The sequence below is a fragment of the Apis cerana genome, linkage group LG1 (genome assembly GCF_029169275.1).
Source record: "Apis cerana isolate GH-2021 linkage group LG1, AcerK_1.0, whole genome shotgun sequence".
Taxonomy (NCBI): domain Eukaryota; kingdom Metazoa; phylum Arthropoda; class Insecta; order Hymenoptera; family Apidae; genus Apis; species Apis cerana.
Genome location: NC_083852.1, coordinates 12,525,244 through 12,550,354, shown reverse-complemented (window position 1 = coordinate 12,550,354; position 25,111 = coordinate 12,525,244). Strand labels below are relative to the sequence as shown.

The 25,111-nt window shown below is 27.2% G+C and overlaps 1 protein-coding gene and 1 non-coding gene across 2 annotated transcripts in view; one reads left to right on the top strand and one right to left on the bottom strand.

Moving 5' to 3' along the window:
- LOC107999815 (farnesol dehydrogenase-like) overlaps positions 1-25,111 on the bottom strand; it is a 42,553-nt gene that overhangs the window by 3,130 nt on the left and 14,312 nt on the right. The gene's annotated exons all lie outside the window — the stretch shown is intronic.
- LOC114577799 (small nucleolar RNA U3) lies at positions 12,658-12,873 on the top strand. The gene has a single exon (XR_003698136.1). It is a non-coding gene; the product is annotated as a small nucleolar RNA U3 (small nucleolar RNA).

Below are 25,111 nucleotides of genomic sequence, written 5' to 3'. Positions count from 1 at the left end.
TATAGTAATGCTATTATGATGATTGTTCTAATCTTGCTTTAATTTTTGAAATTACATGTTTTACAGAGAAAAGTTTTTAAATGTTAAATATTGAAAAAAATATTAAAAGGCAAAACAGAAAGAATGAAGTATACTCTAGATAATTTTAATTATTATTTAAATATATGTTATTTATGTAATTTTTAATGTAATTTTTAAATTTTCAAATATCATGAGATATTTGTAATCTTTATAAATAATTTTTCTATAAAATTTAATGTATGTTTCAGTTTTGAAGATTTTAGTTTGTTAAATTAAATTATTATTAATAATACTTTTAGCAAGATTATAATTATATAGTTATTATTTATTAAATTTCAAACTTGACAAAAAATTGGTCATTCAACTTTCTTTCCCAACGTTTTCTTTCCCAGGTTGAAGAATGAATAGTTAACAGTGAAATGTATGTCATTGAAAGAAGCGAGAAATGGAAAATGCAAGGTGAGCTAGAAGTCGACTCTACGTTACCATAAGAAAGAAAAACATTTCGAGCGTATATCGGGATCTTTTACTGCCGCTCACCTTTTACCTGGATTATTTTTTCATGATTTTAAAAACAAGACTTCATCCTTGTGCCTTCATCCGGCAGAAAAACATTTTAGCCGTATAATGTTTCTCTTTTACGTACGTTCTACGGGAATTGTTTCGTATCGCATTTTTAAGAAGAATGGAACGCGATCGTTTAAAGATCTATACTGAGTTCTATTTTGATTTTTAAAAATAGTCGTCGCTGCGGGATTCGAGCAATGATTTGTCATTCCCATAAGAATATACGATTTCCCTGCACGTATTATCGACAAATCGTCGAGGTCGAAACCGCGGGAGCAACGTAACGACCATAAAGTTCCATAGTGTAACGTGAACCAAAACGGAAACAACCACAATGTAAATCTATGCATAGCTTTTGTGTTCTTTTCCAACGTATGATTTTCTCATTGGCTACTCCTCCAATTTTTGGGAAATATCTAGAGGAAATAATGTAATAATTTTTGAAAAAGAGCATTTAATATATTTCGTTATTGTTTCATTATGTATTTTTTATTATAAGTTTTATTATTATTGAATGCAAAGTGTATATGAATATTTAAATGTGTCATTGAGGAATTTTGTTAGTATATGATATAATAGATATACGACATAATTTAATATAAGTTCTTTGTTGTTTAATCAATTTATTGTTAATGTGATGAAGTTTATTCACCTATAAATCTGCAGATTCTAATAATAAGTATATTTATGATAATATATAGAATAGAATAATTATTGATAAATCATAATAAAAATTAAATTATGATGTATAAAAATTTATTAAGACTTTATTTTATAATAAATATTTGATTATTTGTATTATTCTTCTTAATTTAAATGTTTTCAAACTTCACTCATGAAAACAAAAGTTTTTTATCATATTTTTTGTTAAAAACTAGATCTAATTTTAAATTTCTAAAAAGTATATAAGGCTAATTTTATGTATAAATTTAAAAAATGGAATTTAAAATATTTTAAACTTAAAAAAAATTTTCAATATTTCAAGTTTTGGAAAAATAAAACAATGCTACATATGATCATTTTAACTTTAAAAGATATACATACATATACATATATTTAAACACACATGAAATAGAAATCTATATTATTTTAAAATTGACCAAACACACTATTAATCCTGAAAAATACAATGTCCAACACTTTTCGTTCAGCCAATCGAAAAATAGATACTATTTAAATACTTTAACCGTTCAAACACACTCCACATCGGTTTTCAACGCAAACTTCAAGAATAAAAAGCAATTTTCGCATTTGTTTTCTCTTTTTTCAAAGAATAGAGAAGAATAGACGATAAGAGAGAGATTGAAAGGAGGGCAAAATGAAGCCTCGTTGTCAAAAACGAGTCCGAGTGTACTCGAACGCGATCAAATTCACGGTCGCGTGATCCTCTATTAACGGAATCGAGGTAAACGATGTCAATCCGTCCCGCTGGCAACCATTAAATGTAATTTTTATCGATGCACTCCGTAATGATGGATATCGACGCTGTTCCTATCGAATTGGACGAATTAACGTTAAATCGTGGAACGCTTTTCAATCGAGCCACTGATTCGCCGCCATACCCGATTGCCATTTGCCCCAATACCAAATACGAGCTATTTTCGGCATTGTAATGAGATTGCACCGTTTCCCACACACGAGGCCAGCCTGTTGCGTGAAAGAACGCGAAAATGCCGCTTAATTATGTACGATTAAACGCGGATTGTACTCTCTCACGAGCTAACTGGATCGCTGCAAAAACGATTTGACGTTTACTAACGAGCGTTTTATTTACTTTCGATGATATTGCACGTATAAAAACGAAAATGTGTGTATGATTGCGGATGGAAAATACCAATGAACATGAAACGATTGGAAGCGTACAATTGTTGTTGACAACGATAGATTGAATTGCGTAGATTGAAAAATGAAAATTGATTAACAATTTTGAACAAATTGTATTCGATTCGAGATGAATGTAAATTCTAATATGTTTTTATAGCAAAATTATTCATGCAAAAGAGATTTTTATAAAAATCGTTTTCTCTGAACCTTATATGTAAATAAATAAATTGAAATAAATAATTTCTTTATTCGTGCATGAAAATTTTCTTATGAATGAATGCGTAGAAGTAGATACGAGCATAAAAATATACAATTAGATATAGATTTTTAATAGAAGTATAGATTTTTTTCCGAAAAATATCATAAGAATATTAAACATTTTTCTTTAAGAGAATCTAAATTCAAAAGATATCTTACAAAATTGCAAATTTTTGAAAAAGTTATACGATTCATAGGATCTAGAATATTAAAGTTTAGAAAGATTAAAATGAAAGAAAATAAAAGATTTTCTAAAAATTTCAAGTTTTCTGAGATCTTAAAAAATAATAAAAATAAAAATAAAATAATATGAATGATCTCATAAAAATTATAATATTTAAAAGGTGATATAAAATAGAAATTTTACGAAAATAAATATAACTTTTTTATTTTTTATACAAAAAAAATAATATTTTATTATAATAATCTTATATATCATAATAACAAAATTATAATTTTATACTTTTGTATAAAATAAATTAATTTATAAATATTTCGCTCTTGTTAAATATTAATCAGATAAAATGGTTTATTAGATATTAATTTAACAAATATAATTTTGACATATGAATAACTCAATTATTCGATATTTACAATTAATACAAGATCTGTATTACTATTTTAAAACATTGTATCCAATTTTTCAAAAGAAGATCTACATAGAATTCATCACATTTTATACAAGATTATTCTTCCTTTATATTGTACTTTAGATAATAAAACATTCCGTAATCAAATTCGTTTGTTTGGTGTTTTAATATAATTTTGTAGCATTATAATGGATAATACTGAAATGCATTAATTATAAAGCGAATAAATTATTTTGAGAAAATGACAAGTTTATTATTTTATGTTTATAGAATATGTGAATAAAATAATGTCAATATTAAAATAACAATGAAATATTTTCATATAATACTTATATTCATTTAACCTATTATATTTACCTTCTATTGACTAATTTATAATGTAAAATATTATAACTTTCTATTTGAATTATTTTCTCAATCTCATTGAATGTCTATTTTAAAATGTCATTTACTCATAAACAAGAAATAATAATAAAGAAAACCAGGATGTATTAATAAAAAAAACAAAAAATAACATTCGTTATTTTACTCAATTTACCACGTATTATTATTATTATTTTATTTTGGATTGTACAAATCAAATTATTTCAAAATCATCTTACATCATGTTTCGGAATTCGAAAATACTTTTCACACGAAATAGGTCCCATGAGTTCAGTTTTGCGTTCAGCTCTTCACAACCCCGATATCGTCATATTGGATTCAATGGATCCAGAATCGTTCGTATAGACTAACGCGACTTCGAAAATGCTGATATCAATTCCCACGAGTCTAGTCTTCTGTTCTGTATCGAATTTCATGTACTTGATATCGTCTGGCTCAATCAGACATCTACAATTGTGGTTAATTCCAGAAACTCTTTACTATTTAATCATATCTGACAAAAAAATCTAGTTCTTTAAATAAAAGTTACTGTAAAAATGTCGAATGAACAATCGTTTATGAAGAAATCGAATAAATCAAAAAGTATTGTGGGGATGGAAACTTTGTAACAAAAAGGAAATCTATTTACGATAATTTTAGGATAATTGAAAAAAAATTTTTAAATTATTGTTTTGATTTAACGTTAAAAAATTAATGGAAATAGAATTTTTAAAATTTTTTAAAGCTTGATTAGTATAACTCTAAAATATAAAAGAAATGATCAATTTTTAAACGATAAAAGTAATGAGAAGTTAATATAACAATAATATAATAATAGAATTAATGATTTATTGATTTATTTTATAACAAATATTTATAATATAATTTATATTTATTTATTGTTTTGTTATTGTCCAATATGAATAATAAATTGCTTATTTCTTATTGATATTTAATCTCATCTCGTGCATCACACGATGCAGAATTATTTTTACAATTTAAAAATAATTTTTATATTATAAGAAAATTATTCCTCTTAAATTATATAGGATTTTTTCTCTTACCCTATAAAATTTCTAATTTATCCGAAAATTACGTATAAGAAAAATAAAGAATACGATCTCTCAAAGAATAATACCTCTCATAATTTTAAGTCTCAACAGTAATTACACACACTTTTTCTCTCTCCTCTCTTATCTTCATCATTTTTCCCCTTTAGTTCTTTGTTCCCTTCCTTCATTTTCATTATTACGTTTTCGATATTAATCCTACAGTTGACTACGCGAAATCCCGTAAGATCCTCCGACTACGTTCCCTGTTCTCTTTCCTTTCAGTCGAGGCGAGCGTCTTCATCATTCCTTTATTCTTCGTGCGCATCTCACTGTCAGGTACATGCCTTTAATCATCAACCGTGGATGGAAAAGAAAGCGGCCCCTTTATCTCCGTCGATTTATCCTCGGACTACTCTTATATAATTACGCCTTTTTTCAATGAGAATAATTCGATTGATCAGGCCGATTCCCCTTTTTTTCTTCACCGTGACAGCCGCATACCTTCGCTTTTCGTATTTTCTCGATTCATTTACCTTCGTTAATATTTGCTGTCCGGGAATTACGATCCTCCTTCGTTTCGTCTCGTCTGATTAACCAAGATAAAATTTTTATTGCCAAGTTTCAATCGTGACTGCCTTTTTATTGGTTAATCGAATCTTGAAGGAGAAAACCTGTTTCGACACGCTGATGATTTACTTTGCTCGTTTTCAAATTTTTTGCACATCCATTTAACATTTTAATTTACAAAAAATTAATATTGTATTAATTATTATACTTTTTATTCTTTTTCTTTCCGCTTTTTTTAAAATCAAATCTGTCATTTACAATTTCGTGATCTTCGTGATGATATATATTTTCGATTTAAAAAAATCTGTAAAATCAGTATTAATATTATGTTAGCTAATTATAAAGCAATATCTATTAAAAAGCCCATTTCTTCAATAATAAATCGATATAAACTTTGACAAATTCAAAATTCTTGAAAACAATATTTTATAATATAATTATGACTTTTCTTATTTCTTACATACATGATACGTTTCGATTAAATGTTTATTAATTTTTTATTATTTTTATTATTTTTGTTATTAAATATTATATTTTATTGTTATCATTTTATATTTTGTTATATTTGATATATTTTTCTATAATTAGGCAGTATAAAAAATCTAAAGCTATTAAATAGAATCCAACTGTAATAAAATATTATGAAAAAACTTCAATATTATATCAATATTATAGTTGAATGATATAAAGAATAAATTAAATACAAAATAATTGAAGATAAGAAAGATCATTAAGCTCAAAAAAATTCCACAAATGAGGTGTACTTTTTTGTAAATAATTATTTACATTTCTTTCTGACAATAAAATAAATTTTATTATTACTCGCTCGACGTTTTCTTCCAAATAAGACGGAATTTGAAATTGAAATAATAAAATTGAAATATCGCCAAGATCATCGAATTGCTCTTTATTATTTTTCTTACAAAAAAATATTTGACACTAAACATACTGTACATAGAATCACAAGGTAGCAAAAAATAACAAATATTCCTCATCTTGGTCAACCATCCTTGATCCATTATCCTTCTCCCCCAATCGAACCAAGGATAGTCACGCGCGTTCGAAGAACTAATAATCGCGAAGCTCGACCGCCGGCAAAACCATTCTATTTCGTCCTCGAGAAGGAACGCGAAAGAAAGCAGATAAAAGAGATAAAAGACGGGAGAGGGTGATATCGAAGTCAAAGAAAGACAAACCACTCGGCCGTGACGACTCGAAAGTTCGAACTACTCTGGAAAAGCAACGGGGACCCCGGAACGAAACTAATCGAAGAGCACGACGAGGAAGCCTCTCATCCCGACCCCGAAGGCCGCCTCTATTGACTTAGCAAAGTTTGGATTGCCGTGCGGATAAGGCGCGCGCCAGAGTCAGCGGGCGAACCGCGAAAGCTTCTGTGAAGCTTCCTCCCTGTCTCGTGAGCGACCCGTGTATATACATATACTAAAACTTCCGGTCTATGCGCGGCCTATGCGCGGGTGGTAAAGTCGCGACGACTGACGACCCACCCGGTTAAACCGTCGTTAATACCGCCGGAAATTTATCTGCGATCCCGCGACGCGGAAAGCCGACCACTTTTGTCCACGTCGCCCGGTTTTCCGGCTTCCTGGAAAATTTTCCGTCTGACGAACCGTCGCGAGATACCTGTTCCCAGAGATGTTGATTAAGTTGGTTTATTTGGCCGTAGAAAAGTTAATCCTTAATATTGTAGAACGTTTATAATATCGCCCCTAATGTTTTAATTTATATATATGTATATATTCTTTCTTGCATGATTTATAATTTTTTCCCGCGATATAGTCTTTCAATTAGAATTAATGAGATTAATGAGAGATCGCTTATAGTGAAGTAACGTATTAATCACGATTGTTATTCAAAATCGTATTATGCAAGATTTAGAATTATAAATGTAATGATACGTTTATAATTATTGAAAATCGTTAAATAAATTTCACTTTGAATTTACTGATAATTCAAAGAAAATCATTATTAATAAAATTATAAGAATAAATAATGCCATTACTTATTGAATTGTATATTGTTCCTTGCCAAGTATGTTGAAATCGGTACAAATTCTTGCTCTTTAAATGACTTTTTATATAATCTCCACAAAAAAAACCTATTATAATAAATCTGGCACAGAATGTACAAAATTTTAATTAAATACGAAAAATAATTCTTCTTCAAATTGTTAAAAAGAAAATTTTAAAAATTGCAACTGAAATTGTTAGAGAATTAGTATAATTTGTACCTCGTTATATTTTCATGTAATTCAAGTACCATTAAATTTATGTTATTTAAATTGTCTGTATATTCTTTTTTTATTTGTCTTAAATATAAATATTAAATATAATATCTATTTTATTTATTATATTTGATCTAACTGAATTCCTTCTTTTTTATGTTTATTCTGTTTTTTATTCTTTTTATTGATTTTTATTTTTATTACGAATTAAATATCTTTTGATATATTTTCCTTTTGAATACTATGAGAACAAAGTTTGATTTTTATTTAAAACTTTATTTTTATTTTTATTATTTTTATTCAAAACTGAATACACTATTTTTCTTTTTATATTTTTTACGAAAAAAATTCACAAGATTATTAAGAATAAAATAAAATTATTATTAAAAAGAAATATAATGATAATATTAAGATAATTACAAAAAAAAAGATTTTTTTCATTTGCAATTGTTCAATTTCTTTATTATTAATGTATAAGGAAAAAATTGTTGAATTTTATTTTTATTTAACACTTATATGTATTAATAAAGCGATCTGCAATAATTGCAATAAAAATCTGCAATAATTATTATACCAATTTTAATGTCTATAAAAAATTAAAGATTAAATTGATAAATAGAATAATCCAGAAATGTATTCAAATATTTCAAAAAAAGAATTTACACTATAATATTCCATTAATTATACGTTAATATATTACTCATTTACTATAATAATGAGATAAATAAAAAATGTTTTTAAATTATTATTATAATGTAAAATATTGCTTGTCATATTTTTTATTGATAGAATTTTGTAAATATGTTTTCAAATTATAAATTTCCAATTCAAATAACTTAAAGTCATTTTCGTTAATATCATTTTTGAATTATGACATTGTTACAACATCGTTCGAACAAATATCTATTGTCAAAGAATACTATACGTAAAGAAACTATTATTCGATGTACACAAATTTATGAATAAAGTGAGATGGATTGATCATAAAATCTTATTGTTAATATTATTGGATTGTATTTTTGGAATATTTAAGATTTATTATAGTATAAGTATTGTATTATAACATAAGTAAACGATTTTTAAAAAATAATGAATTTAAAAAATAATGAATTTAAAATGAATTTAAAATTATTTGATATTTTCAAAATATGAAATATTAATTTAATGCTTAATATTACATGATGTATCAATTAAGAAATCTTGGTATAGAATTTTGAAAATATTGTATTTAGACTTTTTGTACTAATACATTATATAAAAAATAATATAATAAATTATTGAATTTCTACTATTTTAAGAATTTTATTTTAAGAATAGAATATCATAAAAAAATTTATTTAAAAATTAATCTATATTCGTAGTTCAAAGATGGAAAATTTTGTGAAGTTTTTTCTCTTTTATAATAGAATACGTTACATAGAAATCTTTTTTCTCTTTCGAGACGAAACTAAAGAGATTCATGAAATATATAATGTAAAATATTTCACGTAGAAATTTTTTCTAGTAGAATTTTATGAATAAGATTGCTTTAATGATAATTCAATTAGACATATAAAATTCAAAGAAAAGAAAATTAAAAAAAGGAAAATATAGATATTACGTAAAAATATTTTCTCATTTTATCAAATTTCACACACATTTATCAATGATACAATGCATTTTTCAATGAGATTCTCGTCGATATTTTCTTTATTTGCAAAGAAAAAAAGATTAAAAAGAATTTTTCTAATGTCTTCTCTATTGAAGATTGTATTAATCATTTGCACGCAAAATAATGTGAATAATAATAAATGAAATTGGTAAAATAATAATAATAGTCACTCTTAACACAGCCACATACATAACGAGCTAAAAATGAAAGGAAAACAACTTCCAGATGTGATTAATGCGAGACATTAAAGAATCGAAGGTCTTATAATGAAGTTGCATTTTGTAGAAATGTTTTGTTTGCATTGATGATATATCTTTGACGTCTTCTTTGAACTTTGTTGCAAACGTATTTTCATAAATAGTTATTGCTTTTGAAAATGTATAAATAATTATTAATGAAATATTCAATAGAATTACATAACGTCTTATAAAAAATACAATCAAATGATTGTTAATAAAATATAGTAGAATTTTGCAAAAATTTTTAACAAATATTTATAAATATAGTGAAATTCTCACAACTTTTAATAAATTATATAATATAACTTTTTAAATAGATGATATTAATAGACTTTTTTAAAATTGGATTTATGATATATATGATATAATGATTTGAAAAGTTAGAAAGTTTACTAAGTTATGTATGTATAAAGAAAAATCTTGCAAAATGGTTAGAATGATTTTTTACAATTTTTTTGTAAACTTGTAATGAAAATTTAAAAAAAATACATTTTAAAGATTTATGTTATATGTCATTATGAAAAACTACAATTTTTATCATCTTTAATTGTTAATTCATACATATTTAATCGATTTTAATGAAATTTTTAATTAATATAATTTTTAAAGATATAGATAGAGAAATTGAAAAAATAACTACAATTTCGATCAATAATAATTTTTTTTTATTTTTTTATCATTTAATAAATCATAATTTTTCTAAATTCTGAAAAAAATTCAAACTAAGTTTAATTTTAAAAAAGTTTTCATGTTTTTAAGAAGTAATTTTTTGAAACAACAAACAACAATTTTTTGAAATTGAACAAACAAATTCACATGACTAAATTCATATAATAAAATCTCTCTAATTGTTCTCGCCAACTATAATTTTTGATTCAATAATAAAAAAGTATATATATATATATATATATATGAAAGAATTTTACAAAATTTTTTTCTGCATAAATAATGTGTGTAATGTATTATAAATTTAGAAATCAAACACATAATAATTGCTTAACATTTAATCCTTTACTCATTTCATATGAAAAATATAAAATATATTTTTAGGTATATTATAAAGTCATATTAAAAAGATATATATAAAAAATTTAAAAAGAATAATAATTTAAATAAAAATAATAATTTAATAATATTAACTAAATATAAATAATCAGTTATTATTAAAATTTTATTCATATAAGTGAAAATTATATAAACAAAATACATATAATTTATTTTAAATTAATTGATTTTACTTATCTGTGCAATAATAATTTTGATTTATAGACATACTGTACATCTCTCACGTTAATTAAATTGAATCGTGTTTTGAACATATAGAAATGATGGTACATATGAAACGCGAGAGCATGATTACAGAACTGAATATTACAGGATTTGTCAAAATGACATGTCGGTTAACAGAAGCAAATGTGAATAGGAGCCTCTGAAAAGTGAAGTCCCCGCGACAAACAAGAGGTAAATAAAAACTGCAAAAAGCGCCAGCTACTATTTAATTTAATTCACCAAAATCGTGACACATTTTCACGGTAAAAGCGGCTACTCACTGAGTCATAAGCCCACCACTGACTTTCAAATGTCACCTCAGAGTTTCAGGCGTCTTTTAACTTTAAAGAAATTCTGCTTGGCAATGAAGATATTCAAGAACACAAAAAATGCCTGACACAATTTCGCTCTTTTCTATGTAACGAAACTCAACCAACTTGGACAAACAACTACAGTACCAACTAAGAAAAACTTCATTAAGAATTATACATTTCAAAGAATAACCTTCAAACTTTCTTAACTCGGATTCGTCCACGATAAAATTCTGTGTAGACGAATAAGATGTTAAAATTTTGCAGGAGTAATGTAAAGGAATTCAACAGTTTTATATGATAGAATTGGGGCTTTTATATTAAAGGCAACGAAGTGAGCGCTTTGGCGAGAGACATGGAAAATCCGAATAAAGGAAGTAGCTGGCTTGTAATACAAAGAAACTCGGTACTTTTATATTTTGAAATTGGAATCTTCATATTAAAGATAAAAGAACTGATGCACTGAAAGATATAGAGAAGGCATAGAAGTCGAAAATTGTTAGTTACGGAATTCGGATTTCATAAAGTTTCTTTATTTTTCCTCAGTTTCTGTAATATTTATAACGACAATACGTATTGGATAATAATTCTGCTGTTAAAAATATAAAATCGAATGAATTGCATAGTACTTCTGTTATAAAATCGTAAAAAACATTATATCTCTTCCTTCTGCACTGAATTTAAAACGCCATAGATCACTCACGATACAATTCTAAATGCCAATTACACGCTCATGAATTAATCGATATAACACGATTTTCATCAACGAAACGAAATTTGATTCGTCGTTCTCAAATTAATGACGACGATAATGTAATACATATAAATATACACATACGGTGCAATATAAAGGCCGACATCATGTCATTTAAGTTAAAAGTGATGTCGTTTCGAGACTCGCCGTAACAATGATTCAAACGATACCAAGTGGCTCTGTTAAGTGCACCCAATGGAGTCTGTCGGATGATGTCGTTAACTACGTTATTCCGTTGTCATTCAGCTACCTACGAACCAATTCTCTCCAACTGCAAACGATGGAGTCACCGGTCATGAAACATTTGTTCTGGTAATGAGGACATATTTGCCGAAGTTGTTCGATTCAAGCTCGAGAGGAAAACGTATCTTTAACGCGATGGTCTTAAGAATGAATGAAATATCAAGTTTTTCCTAAAATGGCTTTACGATATTTAAGTTTATAATAAACAAATTGTATTTATATAATTAAGATTAAAAATATACGTATGAAGTTAAATAAAATAAGATTATAACTAATATTTTTTTTTAGTAAGAATTAAGCAGAAGAAAAATAAATGAAATAGCTAATTTTCTTTTAAATAATATTATAATAGCACGAAATATAAATTAATTAAAAGTAAAATGAGTTCAATTTTTAAAATTAGATTAATAATTTCTGAAATGCATAGATCTCTTGTAATAATGTTAAATTATAACAAGTTTAAAATTTATATAAAAATTACATTTATTTTATTTAATTTTACATTAAATTTATGCAAAATTGAAACGTTTTATTAATTTTGAAGAGATTAAATAGTTGAAATATAGACAAAGATAGATAATTCTTAATGGATATTAAGTATCAACTTCAAGTTTTTACTTATAGGTGGCCGAACAGTTGAACGAATTCTCGTAGTAAAAAAAGGGTAGAACTGGTTATATATTGCATCGTCTTAGCTGTACCAGTCAAGATCGTACTTCACAGGATCATTTCTGTAGTAGATCTTCTCAAAGCTCTGTCCTAAAATGGAGTTGATGCAGCCACGATGAAGAAATATAGCATTCTTTCCTGAGCGTGAGGAAGACATGAGAAAGTTGATTTTATTTCAGTTTCTCAGTCATCGATGATCGTTCACTTCTTATATTTATTATAAGAGGGATGGAAAAAATGCTTTCTGAGCGGTTTTTCTATTTATTATACTTTGTAAATCATAATAAATAATATAATTATTTCAATACTACTGAATACTATTGAACAAGAATTAATAAATACTAAATTATTATAAATATGGTTTTTATGATATTTCAATTTTCAATTTTCCTTTACATACATCATACATCGTACATCAAAAATGAAAAAAATTTAAAAAAAAAATATTGTATAAATAGAAAAAAAGATTCCACAGAATATACAAAGATTCAACTCAACCCTGAGGATACAAACAACAAAAAAATCCAATCCATCTCGACTTCCGTTGAGATGACACAGATATAGTTCGCACAGAGATTCGTTGATCACGATCGGTAAGCCGATTAAACATTCATGGATTTGTCGTAAAAAAAAAAACAAAAAAAAAAAAAAAAAGAAAATAAAAAAAAATAAAAAATATAACAAATACGCGACATGCGTATATATATATATATATACACACATACATATAATAGAAAGTAAAGGCTGATGGTAGAAAAGAGAGGGAGAGCATGCAACGCTTATACGGAATATTTATTATTGCTGCAGACTGGCGATAGTAAAACATGACGTTTCAATTTGAAGCGTCGCTGTAAAAGCGCGCGGCCCGTAATATCTTTTCAATTTTATCCAGGTTCACGTTGTGTCCCGTCCCCGTTCCCGATATTAGCCTGTAACATTTATTTTGAAGTAATACTTTCCCGAGGGCAATTTATCGAGTATTTCCCGCCGATTCGACGAACCGATACGTCGACAGTTTCGTCGAACCTCGATTCCATAGTACTCGCACACAGGCGCACGTTTCCCTCGTACAGTTTACTATCTCGCCTCTTTCTCTCTCTCTCTCTCTTCCCCACACACTTGCTTTCGCTCTTGCTCTTTCTATCTATGCTTCCATCTCTTTCCCTTTCTCTCTGTGTCTCTATCCAGTCGCATAGTTTGGCAAAGTATAATTAAAGCGACGGCCAGGTCGAACAAGGTCGAGCAGTCCCGAGCATTACAACGGTTAGCAATTTCCATTTATTTATGTTGCTTGTAAATACGAGCGGTGTGCGCGAGCCGGCAAACGCGACGAGCGTTACCCATGCGTGATACGTGGCCGCAACAAGGGCGGCCAATTGTTAGCGTTTCCACGATCCTGAAATCGAGATCGATTATTTACGCGGCCAGATTTCTATCCAGAGCTCGATTTCCCGCGCGATCGACGCTGCGACACACTTCGTCGCTCGATGATTTACGAACACTCGTCGACGATAAGCCACTCCCCGTCCCCCTCCCCCTCTACCCCTCTTCTACAGAACCGTGTTTTAAACGATGTCGCGACTGGTGTGCTAGTTGATTTTTGTATCGTTTTATTATCGTGTATAGTTGTATGGAACTTCGAAAATTTTGATACTGTGCCTGTATATAACTGAACTGAGCTAAAATACTGCGGATGCGATTTCGCGTTTCATGTTATAGAATCGCATGATCATAATAATAGTTTCTTATTAAATTAAAAGTGAGATTTAGAAATACGATTTAATTTCGTTCACGGTTTCATCCGCAAATGGATTGTAATTGATATTTCGTAATAAATTTTTCGTATATCATTGTACAATAAATTCAAGAAATATTAATGTTTAGATAAGATGAAATACAAAGAATATTTAATTCATATGAATCACATTATTATTATAATCGAATTACATTATTAAAAACAGCGAATTTGTTGAATTTTATAAGATCATCATTAGATTATAAGCATCTCATAGTGTAGTATTTTTATTAGACAGATTTTTATAACAAAGCTGGAAATACTATTTTAAATAAATAATGAATAATTTTATTTATATGTATGTATATCGAAATATTTTCAAAGTTTTAAATATATTTTCGAAAATATTTGAATTTTGTTTTAAAATGCATCTTATTTATTTCTTTTATATTCTTTGAATAATATTATTGAAAATAATAATTCGTATTCAATATTTTTATGAGTATAATTTTCTAATCTTTTTTTATATATTATATATCCAAAATTGGTACTAATCAAATAGTTTTTCTACGTGCAAAAATATTTTTTATTATTATTTACAACATTTACTTTAATTTTTTTTAATATCTTGACAATTAAAAATCTTAGATTTTAGTCTAAAAAATGAATCGAAAAAGTCATACTATTTGTGAAAAGAATAGTACTCTAATCTTGCTAATTTAAGCAAGATTAATTTATTTTATATTGTACTATTTTACTTTTTTGGCATTTATTAAAATGAAAATATTTTATTTATATTCAAAATTTTATATTTAAATTATTATTTTATTTAAATCACAATTTAAAATAATTAAATAATATTTAAGATATTTATTTCACCAATATTAATTATAATATATTATAGCATTTATTGATAATAATAATAATCCAATTGTAAATTTGAAAAAATAAAAAAATGGAAATTTGCAAAAGCATAGTGAAATCCCTTGTCGTTTTATGTGAATCATTATATATTATTTAATAAATATTTCTAATTTTTCCATGAGATTTATAAATTTTATTTTCTTAAACATTCCTATGTCTATGAGTACAAATATAATAATTTTCAAGACGCTTTAGTTAAATTTTCCTTCACCTTAACATCGATTCAATTTCTATCAAAATCCAAAATATCTATAAATGCTTTCTACTCAATATTGCAAACAGCGGAATTCTCCTACGGATATTTAAATCGAGCCCACGCGCATGTACATAAATCCATGTGTGCCTAGGACAAACAAGTGTAGCCGAAAAACGAAAAGAGCAGCAGGGATGAAGAAAAGGACAGTGAGCCGCGAGGATCCTCGTCTCCAAAGCTGAAATATTCCAAAGAACGGTACGTCCAAATAGCTTACTGGATTATCCGATAACACCATTACACCGAGGTCATAAAACCATGAAGCTCAAGGCTTGGAGCTCGAAAGAGTTGTCTCGTAAATGCGAGAAAAATAAATAATAAGCTTGGAACCGACATTGAATTGGCGTATTTAGTAGCATGATAGGGAATAAAGACTCGTGGATTAATGCCAGACCGATGCTAGACGACAAGAATCGCGATTCTCGTTGTAAATTGAGGGTAACGCGAGAAGACGGTTGGTTGGTTGGGAGGGGGAGGAGGAAAGGGACGGAGAAGGGTGAGAGTTGAAGAAAAAGCACGGGCGCGGGAAATGGCGCGGTGGATAAGAACGACGGACATTTCTCACGTTCGACGCTCATGAATCATGGAAGAGTAATCCTCGCAAATAGCTGTCGTCTAAGAATTTCACTAAACCTCCACTGTCGCGACCGCTTTGACACGGGACAGATATTACTTAAAAGGGTAATCATCGCGACGAGAATTGTTACGAGTGCTATTCGGTTGATCGATTCGTTTTAAATAATTCTCGTGTTCGAACGTATTGATTTCGTCGAATATTGTCGAGGCTGTAATAATTTACGGATTTATTTTTGGATTATGCAGATGTAATTATGCGGAAAATGAAATGATTTAATTCTTAATAAAATTTTTAAGGTTTACAGCTTTGTTAAAGATAATATTAATCTGAGTTTTATTCGATAATTTCAATATATCTTGTCCATGGTGAAGCAAATTAAAAGTGTTACGATTAAAATCTTTAATTGATTGTTATTAACAACTGATTTATTTATTGTGTCGATAATTGCCAATTTAAATTTTTCACATCAATGAAATTGTTTATTCTTTTAATGTGACTCTTTTCTCTTTCGAAATATTGCGCGATTAAAAAATATTGGGGTTAAAAAATATCTCAACTTTTTAACAATTTGATATTAAAAATCTGATGATAGCGGAATATTTCCGAACATGAAAAATTGAAATAACTAATGTAACGGGATAATATCATTTCATATTAAATATTTAAATAATTTATTTTTTAGTTTTGCTCTTTAACAATTGAAATGATTTTATTTTATTAAAATAAAATTTCTTGCAACTCGAAACTCCCTATTCCAAAATTTTATACCTCGAAGAATTAATGTCACTAATTATATCACTAATTATTACGCATTATATTGAATTTTTTGAAATTCATATAAAAACAATTAAATTTGATATTAAATTATATTCGTTACATTATAATTTTCTAGAAAAATTAACAATATCAAATATATTAAATAAAAAGAAAAGTACTTAACGAACAATTTAATTTATAAAGAAAACGTCTAAGGATCTTGACATTGTAACGAATCATCACTTTCAGGATTGAAACTCGTTTCTCAAGCTCAGTACGAGAAAGGGGTCATTAAGGTGAATTTCCACGGGATGGGATCAAGAATTGGTTTCCAGGGTGGCAAATGTTACCACGACAGCTGATAAATGGTAGATAAACGTTTCTTTTTAATGACAGCCACGGGCTTGCACCTGGAAAGGATTTCTCCGTCTGCTATTTTCCGCCCGTTCGTCAAAAAGAAGAATAGCCGTCCATGGAAGTTTTTCCTTGCAAATGTAAGATAAATAACGCTTATCTTTCTCGCGGGTTAGACTTACCCCCTCGTTTCTTCCCCCCTCATCCCATAAACTTCTCCGCTCGAACATACCAGCCGAGATAACCGGGAGAAATCCTGAGGAATTTTCAATGTGGCTCGCACCGCGTCGAATTTATCGATAGAATTCGAGGCAGAGGCCGACTATTCGCATCACGAAAAGGAAAATCGAAGCGGGCATGTGCGTATCGCGCGCCGGATCCCTGTGGAGTTTGTTAATGTACTATTAAAACTTGTTTGCAAACATTTTTCACTTGCGTATCGCGTGGAAAGTACGATGTGATTTTAATTTCACGTACAATACGCAAACTGCAAGGAAAAAACAATGAAGTTATGTTTGAAGTGGAATATTAATGCACGGTAAATGTTTGTAAATTGATTGAGCGGTTGTTGGTTAGCATCAATAAATGTTGAAAATCTTTTAAATTGTTGCTTTGGTAAACAACGAGGAATTTACAATAATGGTATTTACAATTGCTAACAGATTTCTACAATCTAAATCAAAATTTATTATTACTATTAGATAGATTTGTTTTTTTCACTTATTAAAACTAATAAAAGTATTAAATCGAATGAAATTAACTCTAACGATATAATTATATTTATTTCTAAAAGATAGCTGTGTTTATTTTTCATAAAAATATATCACAGAAAAATTTTATAGAATATTTTTATAGAAACATACATAGTTTATCGTTATAAAAATTATATTTATAGAAAATTTGATTACAAAAATTTTTAGTATTTATTTATTTTTTTTTATTATGTATAATGTACATTGTAATGCTTTATTAATTACATAATTCTGATTTTTATACAAACATAAAGTCTCAGTTCCAAGAGTATATGATTTGAAAAAATTTAAAAAACATAATTTAATTAATTTATCGAAATTACTTAAAATGGAATTAAAACTCTTAGTATTTAATCTGAACATAGAAAAATGCAATTCATATGCGAAATGGGGATATATGCAAATATATGATTGATTGATTATAATTAGAAATTATATTTGTAATTATTATAAATAATTTTGAAAATTAATATTTATCTAATATTATTTTTATATTATGCAAAAGAAAATTGTTTTAAATTAAACAAAAATTTTACATTCTTTCTATTTTTTAATGTTATTCGAAACATATAAAATATAATAATTTATTATTTTTCCTATAATTTTATATAATCTTATTTGTTTCCAACAATAATTTTATATTCGTATTAAATTGATATCTCAAATATACAGCAGTATTTCTCCTTCTAAAATATATGATTTTTTTAATTTAATATTTATTCATTATTCATTATTCATTCAAATTTCTTTTTTTTCCGAATCAAGTCTGTTTTTACTTAACTAACCTTCAAAATGTACTGACCAAATGTCAAAAAAAATGTATGATAATAAAAAATTAAAAAAAAAAAAAAAGAAAAGAAAATGAAAAGAAGAGCCAATCGATTTTTCTATCATCTATCATCAAATAGATTTCAAAGTCGCAGCGAACGCAACGCGCGATTAAATTCGCGGGTGTAGTTCACAAGGGAGGTAAGTACGAGTTGGCCAGCTCACAATTTCGCAACTACGGATTAAGTTTAAGGGATAGTCCAAAGAGGTGCACGTAGCAAGGCAAAACGTCGGTGGAAGATCCAAGGGGGTGATTTCGGGGATGGTAAGATAACGCGGTTGGTTTAAATCGTATTACCCAAGTGGGTGAGCGGAATACGCGGTCTGCCCACCTGCATCTACACCACTATCCTTTGCATGCGCGTGTTGTATTAAGGTTCTATCGCATGAAGCATAAAGATGGGGAACAAGTGCCTTCGGGGCATCGTGTGAGCACGATTAAAAAAAACGAAAAAAAAAAAGAAAAAAAGAAAAAAAGAAAGGAAAAAAAAGAAGAAGAAGAAGAAAAGGAAAAAAAAGATGAAAAGTTATTCCTTAAGTTTAGTCGGTAGTAAGCCGCGGGCAAACTTATCCGCGACATATTTCTATTCATTCTGCCGGCAACCAACCGTTATCTGTATACGGCAATTTTCAGACTGGTCTCTTAAGATTTTTATGGCGGATAGAGATATGGAGGAAATCTCGAATGGAAATTGGGACATTGCTTCGAGTTTCGATTTTCATTTTAGATTTTTGATTCAGATTTTTAATTTAGCTTGGGCTTCTAAGGATATAATTATTAGATATTTAACTCTTGAAATTATAGTTGAACAATTTTAATGTGAACATAGTAATAAATTTTATAATTTTAAGCGACTATCTATATATTTAATGCTTAGAATTTCAAGAAATTTTTATAAAAAAAAAAATACAAATTAAAATTATTAAAATTTCTTGTAAATTTTTCTAAAATCTAATGTTGAAATTATATTAACATCAATATTAAATCTTATATCATAAAAGACGTATTATAATAAAAATTCCAAACTTATGAAAGATTTCTTATGGAATAAATCATATTAATTTTTTTCAATGAAATTTATTTATGTTATATTAAATATATTTCAATTATTTTAATATTCAAATTTTGTAAAATATTATAAAAAAAAATAAAATTTTTTATTTTAATCGAAAAAAATATTTTATTATGATAATAAAAAAGAAATCTCAAAACAGTCAATCGTCTTATCTTATCAAAATCACTATAATTCACAAAACGTAATAATTCAAATTTAAATTTCGAAATTGCAGTTGTAAACAATTTTAATAAATTATTAAGCAATTAATCTTATCAAGCACATTTTATCTTAAATCTGAAAATTATAGTTATAGAAAATTTTAATAAAAATATCTCCAAATTTTCTCATTCTTGTTTTCTCATCTTTCAAAATGACATATATTTCACGTAATTTAAAATGAAACATAAATTCAAACATTATATATTTCACATAGATTAAAACTTCTATTTTAAAATGTAATTAGAAAATAAAAATAACTATAATTGGAACATAAAAGGAACTCAAATCAAATTATTTCCAGAATGGAAAGAGAAAACACAAATTTTGGTCGCATTACATGCACCAAACCGCAAATTATTTCAAATCTGACACTACATTGGCGTACGTACCGGTTAAAGTGTGCATATTTGCACTGCCAATGTTCCGCTAACGAACCTATCGTTATCTTCAGCCAACCTTGTCTAAATCCTTTTCGTGACCTCCTTTTCGATTTGAGCTCAAAGCCCCTTTCTGCAGTCTCCATCATTGGTTTTCTCTCGCTTCGCCTCTCTTCGAGACATTTCGAAATCAGATCTAATTTTGAAGTCTTTATTCGTAAATCAGAAATATACGAAATTGAAGCGAAAACGATATTTGTAATAACATGTATGAATTAATTAACTAGTATGGAATCACTTCTATGGAATAAACGATATTTGGTTTTGCGCGATGAATTAGATATCGCATTAATCTCTTCGCAAAGTGAAGAGATTAATAAATGATATCGTATCGATATCGTTATGATTGGAATGTAATATTTTATGCTATTATTATTCATTGCAATCAGACAATATTATATTTGAATTATTGAATGAAGAAGAGAATTAAAATTGATAATTAACTCTATTTTTAATTTCTTTTTATTTCTTTTAATCTTTCTATCCATCTTTATCATTTGTTGGAAATTAAACATTATAATATTCAAAGTTAAATATCATGATTATCTTTTTTTTTGTTTTTTTTTGTACGTATATTATTATGTACGTATATATATTTTTTAGTCAAATTGATTATCATTAATTTTTGAAAACTTTTTAATTTCAATATCACGATATTATATATTTATATTATATTATTTATAATTATATTGGAATATTTACATCATATGTGTCTTTATATCAAAAATTAAATTTTAATAGCACAAGTCTAATGGCTACATAAAATTATCTGTTTCTATTTTTCGAAATAAATTTTTCTTATCAAACTTTCTATATTCCATTTTCGCAGTATTAAATTTTTACAGATACATAAAACTATCAAATGATTGAATAATAAACATTATACGATATTACATGAATTTATTTGAAATATAGTATGAAATATAACGCTTAAACCTAATTAATTAATATAATTCACGATAAATAATAGCGTGTAAATATTTTTGCATTATAATTTCCAACTCTTCCCAATTCTTCTATCTAATTTCATCTTCCTATTTCAAGCCTTAAGTGTTAAACGTGTCCACGCGAATCTCGACCAACGAGAAAATGCCAACGGTAGCCACAAATCGCTCGGCGTGTCCAACTGCAACAGATTCTTAGACGTGCGAGTGGCGAACGAGGTCGGTGCGCCGCAGCGAAGCCACTGAATGCACGGTGCTCGATGCGGTCCATGGAAAGGATGGAATGAGGTTTCACAAGGGTGAAGAGGAACGAGAGGGTAGAGGCACGATGGAGTAGTAACGCTAATCCAATTTGCTATGGCGCTGCACTTTGCGCGGGCACCATTTTCAAAGGGGAACGCGGCAGAAATTGGGCTGAACGCGAGGAAATATAGTCGGGACATGCTCGTAAATAGCAAATAATGGCGGATAGCCTAATGCAAACGAATGGTTTTTCAGTCGGTAAATAAATATGATGTTGAACTTTATTAAAGTTTTTTTATAATGAAATAAAATTTTTATAATGAAAGAAAATTTACAATATGAAAGATAGTAATATTTTATGTATATAGAGATGGATAGCTATATTGGAAATGTGATGTGAAAAACAAATACAAACGATAATTGTTCGCGTTTGATCATTATCATTGATCGTGGATACATTTAGTTACAAAATATTTTGTACATCATTAAAAAGAATATATCTAATTCGAAAATTTTGATTTTAATGGAAATCTGTATGAATGTATAGAATAATCAATTAGATAATTGGAATTTTTTTTTGATAAATGAACTCTTTAAGAGAATCAACTTTCAAAATTTATAATATCTTTCAATATTTCAAATTCCATTTGAAAATATTTTTTACGATAAAATGATAGAGAATTAAAATCTGAACATATCGTATATATTTAAAATTTTGCCTTATCAATTGAAAGATTATATTTTAAAAAACGAAAATACGTTGAAATTTTAAGAATTAATTAATTAATATTAATTTTATTTCTTCGAATTAATTTTATTTCTCTGTCACGTGAAAAAGAAAGAAATCTCGCAAGATTATGCAAGATTTTCTGTCGCAGTTGAAAAATTATTTTTAAATTAATTTAATTGTTTATTTACCTAACTCTTCAATATTTTTTGTATATTTATTTATTTGAAAAACGTATTAATCTAAAATGCTTTGACGAACGAAATAGAATCCATAATGATCTATCTGTTACACAGGAAACGATATCGATCACTGACGAAATATATCCAATATAAACACTGATGTCACTGCAAACTTGAAAAAAATAAATAAAAAAAGAGAAAATAAACATTGGATACACAAATCGTCATAAAGGAAGAGAAACACGTATATCTACACGTTATAGTTTTACGATTTATTTGACAAATTTAGTCTCACATCTGTATATTCATCCTAACAAATATATTACCAAGGGGATCAGGATTTTTGGTTACTTTTTAAACGCTGACACCGTGATATTTATGATTTGATTGACGATTCATCAATTAATCAATTGATCAATTACAGTATACATATATTTTTGCTTCAAATTAGATAAATCATAAATTATTATATAAAATGTTAATATGTTTGTAAAACATTTTTGATTTTAAAGATCAAAACAAACATAAAAATAAATATAAATTATATAAAATTGTCAGTTGAATTTTACTTTTTAGATATATAACGTAGATATATAATATATGCAATTTAAATTTGCATTAGACGAAGCAAGACAATTATCTCTATTTCCGTTTCGCTGATTAACATAACTTCAATAGTTTAATAATGTAACAAATAAGACTTAACCGATATTTTTGTATGCCAATTTTTAGATTTGTTTCTAAAATTAATCTTTCAAAATTTTTAACGAATAAATTTATTAATAAATTTATATAATAATACATAGATAATATAATTTATAAAAATTGATAAACTTCCAACATATATATATATTTATAGATTTATGTTATTTTGTTACATTTTTATATTAGTTAATTCCCTAATAAATGCTTAATTAATCATCTAAAAAAAAAGAAAACAAATATTTAAAGTAAATTATTGATGAGATAGAAATACTTGTCATATTGAAAATTTATAATAGAGAATATATTGATTTTGAAAATATAAATATACATTTACTGATGATTTACACGTTGTACTCAAAAGTATGTATGTAAGATGACTTATTTAAAAAGAGAGAATAAATTAAAAGAAAGAAAAAAAATATACGAATGTTAAAAAGATATAGTTCAACAAAATGAAAAGATGACAAGGTCTTTGACGAGTGTTTGTATTTAAATTGAAATAATTCCTATATAATAGATGAAATGAATTGTCGACAATTCTAAAATAATCCATTTCAATTTTATGAAACGTTAAACTCTTGCATTCGTTAATTGCCTAAAGAGTTTCAACAAGTTTGCTTGAAAACCTTTTGAGACTTACGACTGTCGGAGAACCGAGAGATGAAACGCGGTCAAACAACAGTAGCATGAAGAGGGGGGGAGGGGCGGGAGGGTTGAGCGTTGGCTGTCAGAAACAGTTACGAACGCATTTAAGGAACTTAAATCGGTATGTTTGTCCCCGAGAAGGGAAGGTGGTTCTTGCAAATTGAGGAATTCGCGGAATCTGCGGAAACTTACAACTCGATAATAGAGTAGTATACACACAGAGGCGGTATTATAAATACGAACGAAACGTGTTTCGTTAGGTGCAATTAATTTCAGTTCGCCAACTCAACATGTTTCTCGCGTTCGTTTACGTCGATTTCTGAAAGCGAGTCCAATTATCGGTCAAAACTTGTCGCGAAAAACTGACATGCCATTACCTCGATATCGCTGGTTCCCTACATTTAATCGTTTCAGAAATTTCAACATTCGAGTGAAGAGTTGTGGGGAAATTTAACCAATGCAATCGAAAATTTACGGTAATTACGTTCCAATGATGCTTTTTTTCTTTTATTAAGTTTGCATTTCATTTTTAGTATCAATTTTTAGTATAAAGTTAGATATTATCTTAAATGATGCGAAATCTATTGTACTTTAACTTAATTAAATAGTATGTAAATGCTAATAAATGAAGATCACATTTGGATTCGTCGTTTATCGTTTATTATGTCTATTTATGATTTAAATCATTATAGTTTGGAATTTTTTGGAAGTTTTTCATTTTACTAATTTTAATATGTTAAAGGATCTATTTTTATTAAATAATATTAAAAATGGAAAATCAATAAACGAATTTTTCCTAATGGTTTTCATTTATTATTTCCTTTATGCAATTAATTTCAATTAGTATAATATTGGTATAGTACAAATATAATATATTTTTGTAATATGTTTTTGTAATTGAAAATTTTATGAAAAAACCATATTGAAAACGTATGAAATTTTTTATATGTTTTATTATTCTTATAAGAATATATTGAAAATTAATTAGGAAAAGAAATTACAAAAGATTAATTAAGAATCGATCGTTTATTTTTAAAATATTAATTTTAAAATCAATCGATCGATCAAAAACATTGTTGACGTGAAATAAGCAATCTTGTTTTTATCTAATTTATAATTAAATCGGATCAAATTTAACTAATTAGCAAGAAA